This window comes from Panthera pardus, unplaced genomic scaffold (assembly GCF_024362965.1).
Source record: "Panthera pardus isolate Hobbes unplaced genomic scaffold, ASM2436296v1 HiC_scaffold_8, whole genome shotgun sequence".
Classification (NCBI taxonomy): Eukaryota; Metazoa; Chordata; class Mammalia; order Carnivora; family Felidae; genus Panthera; species Panthera pardus.
Window position 1 is genome coordinate 77,406,998 of NW_026527013.1, and position 6,224 is coordinate 77,413,221.

Genomic DNA, 6,224 nt, shown 5'->3' on the forward strand with positions numbered 1-6,224 from the left:
AATCTATAAGTTTTTCCTCACAATAAGACAATAAAATATACTGCAATTTAAAGTCACTAAAAGTCTGGTACCCCAGCCTAGGCTGATCAAAAATGCTGTGAAAACATGTTAACTGCTTAGTATTTATACCAGAGCTTTCTAAACCATAACATACTCACCAAGAAACACTAGTAACACTGGCAAATTTTCTTCTACAAAGGCTTTTTCATAATCTTTTTACTACAAAGTAAATTTTCCTAACTATAAAATACACTAATGGGGGGGGGGGGGTGCGGGGAGAGGGAGAAATGAAACAAGGCATTAAAAAAAAAAAAAAAAAAAGGAACAGTGACTTCTAATCCCACCAACCAGATTTAGATACTGCTAACATTTTTCATGCATATACCTATCATCATAGATTTTATTTTCCTTCATACTCTGTATTATTTATAATTGACACCTTTTCCTTTAGCATAAGTTTATAAGCATTTTCTTGTGTCACTAATTTTTCTTACACATCTATTTTAAATAGTTATATAATATACATCACAAAGATACACCAAAATTTCCTTATCCCTCCTACTGCTGAACATGCTGTTCCCAGTTTCTTCATTCTTAAGTAACAGTTTACATTCTTTTTTTTAAAAAATATCTGCTTGTATCAGATTACTTTAGATTTCCAGAGACACATTAGTAGGTGAATGGCAATTAAACATCTTAAGGTTCCTGACACGTAGCCAAACTGCCTGTTGCTGTACTTTTTTTCTAACATTCTACTTCAGGTGCTTTCCGCCTGAACTCCTCAAAGATGACCCAGATCCTGGGCACTGCTCTAGAGCCTTACTCAACACTAAGATGTTCTACAGAGTAGTGAAAAGGGCACTGGGTTAGATGTAAAGAATCATGGGTTTCGATTCCAGCTTGAACCCTTACTAAATACATGACCCGAGTGACTGAGCTTCTCACTAGTTTGGTATCTTCATCTGGAAAACAGAACTAATGCTAGCTGCTCAACCTTCCTGCTAGAGCAATTGTGAGGATGAGCTAAAACAAAGTGAGTAGAAGAAATGTAAAATGACTTCTTCACAAAATGTTTTATCCCTAGACCGACACAGGCAACACTATACATACTCCGGGCACTTATGTCTTAAACAGAACAGTTACTGGGATGCCTGGGTGGCTCAGTCAGTTAAACATCTGACTTCGGCTTAGGTCATGAACTCACGGTTTATGGGTTCAAGCCTTGCATCAGGCTCTATGCAGACAGCTCAGAGCCTGGAGCCTGCTTAGGATTCCCGGTCTCCCTCTTTCTCTGCCCCTCCCCCACTTACGCTGTCTCTCTCTCTCTCTCAAAAATAAACATTAAAAAGTTTAAAAAAAAAAGAAAGAAAAAAAAAAAAGAATAGTTACTGAAAATGGTATAACGACATGAGACCAGACAGCTAGTTATTCAGCTTCAGCAAGTCTGGAGCCTGCTTCCAATTCTATGTCTCCCTCTCTCTCTGCCCCTCCCCTGCTCGCACTCTGTGTCTCTTCCTCTCAAATGAATAAACATAAAAAAAATTTTTTTAATTAAAAAAACATAAGATGCCCAAAACATTTGCAAGAAGTGAACACTTTTTCAGCTCAGTATAATCTATTATGTACTAATTAATCACAGTCTTATTATATAGTTAACAGCAAAACTGCTGAGGTACAACAAAAAATCTCCTACAAAATTAGTGGCTACACAAGAGATGCAGTTAGTAACACAATTTGATTTCTCAGGCATAACTGGCCAAATCATTATTCTGAACCTCCACTTCTCACTGAAAAAATCAAGCACACTTTAAGCTTGATCAGTGACTCTCAATCACGTGATTATGTGTCCTTCAAACAAAATGATGACCAGGATCCACCTCCAGAGAATATGATTTATTTGGTCTGGGGTAACCCTGTGCGCTGCTTTTTGTTTTCTTTCCAAACAACATCAGGTGCACTGTGAAAACCAGTGGACTAAAAATGATTGCCAAATTCCTTTTTATTTAAATATACATATTTATTCATTTAATACACACTATGTACAAGGCACTATACGAGTTGCAATGTTGGACCTCAATGATGAATAATTTATCTTGAATCTCAATAATCTGTGCTTTAGTGGAAAGAAATAAGCAAATGACCACAGTTCTACAGAGCAGGGCTTGGCTATGAATGGGTAAAATGGAAAGAAGGAAAATCTTCCAATGAGAGAAACTCACATGAGCAAACTTGCAGAAGGTGCAAGTAATGGATGAAATCAAAACAACACAGAATCCAGGATCACCAGAAGGTAGGGCGGCCTTCTGTGTCTTGTGGTCATGGATACTAAGGCTGTAAAGGTAGACTGAGTCAGAATCTTCAATCCTAGTTTAGGAAAATTAGTTTCTTTGGTTTTTGTACATGAGAGTAATAAGGGCTCTGAAATTAGGCTACCTGGGTTTATGTATCAAATTTACTATTTATTGGCTATGTGTCCTGGGCAATCTATTTAAAATCTTTATGCCCTATTTGTAAAATGGAAATAATAAGAACACCTACATAGGTTACTGTAAAAACTCAGTGAGCTAACAAATGTAAAAAGCTTACAGAAGTTCCTAACACAGAGCAAACTCTCAATGCACAGTGGCTAGTAATTATTATAAGCGATTATCAGACACTGGAGAACCACTAAAGATTTTTGAACAGAGATCTGACATGATCAGAACTATAAACTGAGTCTGTGAAAAAAAATCATTCTGGGGGCGCCTGGGTGGCTCAGTCGGTTAAGTGTCTGACTCCTGGTTTCAGTTCAGGTCACAATCTCATGGTTCCATGGGTTCCAGCCCTACGTCGGGCTCTGCGCTGGCAGCACAGAGCCTGCTTGGGATTCTCTGTCTCCCTCTCTCTCTACCCCTCTCCCATTCGCTGTCTCTCTCTCTCTCTCTCTCTCACAAAAATAAAAAATGTTTTAAATAATAAAAAAAAATGATACTGAAACATGATACGAGTATGCAGAAACATCCATAACAAATACTGAAAGGAAAGTGTATTAAAAAGAGTGTATTCACATTTTTAATTCGTCTGTCAGCCACCTGCTCCCAGCTTCCTTTGCAAGAGTTCTCAGAAAACTGGTAGTATCCGTGCAGATTCCTTACTGAGTAATGCCCAAGACATGAGAGGAACTAGTCATTCTGAGTTCTCTGGACAGCGAATATTAAGTTTGGATGGCAGATCTGAAGTCTTCTCATAGAAACTTTTCCAACTTCCTAAGTGTACACGGCACAACTAAACCTATCTTATGATGACTCAAACTCCTTACGAACAGCTGCTGCACTATGCTTCACATGAGGATGTGATCTGCAGGCCAGCCCCAGCTGCAGTCTTCAACTTGAACATGTTCTCATTTTACCTTGATCAGGAAGTTCAGAGGTCACACTACACACGTGTATCTCCTCAGAGCCATCTCCAGTGTGTGCAGCAGAGCTGCTCTGGGCCCCAGGGAGCATCCGTCTTGTGCTCCCCTTCCCTTTGCACAGCTTTCTGGCTTTCTCCTCCTTCCAGGATGGATTTTCTCCTCCCCATCAGCAGGCCCTGCACTGTCCCCACTCACCATGTGCAGCACACTAACACCTTCTGCAACCTCTACCATTTCTCTAGCCGCTAGTCCTAGCTCTCTAACAACATCCCCTCACAATATTCCTTACAGGAAGCTGGGAAAGGATATTTCAATTTCAAAACAGAGCTACTCATCAATAACAAAAGGGACCAATTAATTACTGAATTTGCATTCCCTGCGTCTGCACCTTTCATGACTCAAGGCTATCAAAAGTTCAGTCAACTGACTTCGGTCAGGTCATGTCACGGTTCCTGAGTTCCAGTCCCACATCAGGCTGTCTGCTGTCAGCTCAGGGCCTGTTTCTGATCCTCTTTCTCTCTGCCCCTCCCCACTCCCCCCCTCTCTAAAATAAACATTAAAAAAGAGAAAGTTTGGTCTTGAGATAATGGAAGTGGTGCTTCTGCAAGTCTACTGCATGGTAAATGGGAGTCTAGAGCTAAGTTAACAAACTGCAGGTTCCCTCTTGCTTGCCATGTACTGTGGGGCTGGCCGCTTAAAGGTGGCCTCCCAGCCCCTACACTGATCTCATTGGGCTACTGGGAGAATTAAACAATGTACATGAAAACAGGTGCCTGGGTGGCTAAGTCAGTTAAGCGTCAGACTCCTGGTTTCAGCTCAGGTCATAACCTCACGGTTCATGGGATCGAGCCCCACGTCAGGCTCTGTGCCGACAGTAGGGTGCCTGCTTGGGATTCTCTCTCCTTCTCTCTCTGCTCCCTCTCCTGGTTGAACACACATGCACTCTCTCAAAAAATAAACAAATAAATAAACTTTAAGAATAAAATACATGAAAACAAAATTCAAATCCCTATACCAATGTAAATTTTTGTCTCAGACTTTTCTCCATCAAACTATTTGGGGGAAGCAAGGCCCCTGATACAGTAAAAGAATACCAGAAGACTCCATACTCAAAAATTCTCCCCCACATAAATTACACCAATTAGACATTCATTTTGATAAACAAGCTCCTCTTTCAAATATCTCCTGGTAGAGCTAACCCTATTGTTCATTCATGCTTTTGCATACTGCTCTGGTATTATAGGATTTGACATAGCTTGCCTTGTATTTTGACTTAACTCGGCAACTAGACCAGAGATTCTCAAAAGGGAAGAGTAAAATTCTCCAGCAGCTGTGCTTTGAAATGTCATGTCCAATATTACAAATTTTTATCGGGTGGGGATGGGAAGGGTCTCATTGCCTTTGTTTTGTAACCTTTGGTAAATAAATATCCACAAAATCTTAGAAACAGGACAGGTAGAAAGGACCAGAAATAGCTAAATCTCCGTGAATGGACAAGAAGGAAATTAGGTTTTACAAATGCCAATCTACTACGTACAGAGCATTTGACATACTTCCTCTGACTTCATAAAAACCTCAAAACAGCTCTGTGAACAAAGTTATTCTTATGGATGAGGAAAACAGCACTCTGACGACTGAATGTGACTACCTTCTTTTCGAAAAGAACTGAGAAAAGAGAGAAAAGGCACTGACCCAACAGAGATTAGACTCCTACTTTCAAATGCCTATTCTTCCCTGAATCTTTATCCTTTCCACCTGCAAGGATATCGCAGAATGCGTTTCTGTATGTCCTTCCCTAATCGGAAAAGACTTCCATACCAAGCTCAAATTCTAAGGTGGGCGGGGATGAAGAGAAGGTAATTGCAATTAACTTATATCTCTAAAGTGAAGAACTGAGGTATTTAAAATGGATTACAGTAGTTTCCCCCTATTCGAGGTTTCACTCTTGTGATTTCAGTTACCCAAGGTCAACCGAGTCTGGAAACAATCTTCCTTCTGACCTACAGTCAGAAGGTCAATAGCAGCCAAACTAAGTCACAATGCCTAGGTCATGCACCTCACATCATCTCACCACACAGGCATTTTATCAGCTCACATCATCACAAGAAGAGTGAGTACAGGACAATAAGGTATTTTGAGAAAGACCACATTCACACAACTTTTATTACAGTGTATTGTTATATTTGTTCTCTTATTAGCTAGTATTAATACCTCACTAATTTATAAACCCTCATAAGAAAAAACAGCATGTATAGGGTTCAGTGCTTTCCCTCGTTTCAGGCATCCACAGGGGGTCTCGGAACATACCCTCCCACACACCCACAAGTACCGAGGGATAAGCTACTGTAGCTTAGTCTAGGACACCGAACAGACTACCCCAACATCCTTGTTAGCAAGCTAAAACAAAAGACAATAGCAAAAAAAAAAAAAAAAAAAAAAAAAAAAAAGGGAGGGGGAATGAAAGTACTAGGAATACATTACAAGTGTAGATCATTATCAATAGTTAAGCAACAGAAAAGTATTTACAAATGTTAAAAGTATTCTAATTCTTAAAAGGCAATTTTAATTCAAAACCACTGTTGGGAGTCATCCGTTACTGCTCGTTAGTGGGAAATAAATCTACGGCACTTCGTCGGGAATTGATGGTAGGACTCCCAACACTTCCTAGCAGACCCAACTCCCTACCACCCTCCTCCGGTCTTAGCCTAAGTGGCAGCCTGAGCTAAAGACTGGAGTACTGCCTTGTCGTCAGTGCTGCTTTTAAAAACGATTCTTGGTGAAAACTCCTGAAGAACGAACTCTTAGGCAGTGTAGAACGCACAGCTTGAGT

At 40.2% G+C, this 6,224-nt stretch overlaps 1 protein-coding gene across 2 annotated transcripts in view; it reads right to left on the bottom strand.

Moving 5' to 3' along the window:
• Window positions 1–6,224, bottom strand: part of HBP1 (HMG-box transcription factor 1) — a 30,111-nt gene that overhangs the window by 22,775 nt on the left and 1,112 nt on the right. The window lies entirely within an intron of this gene.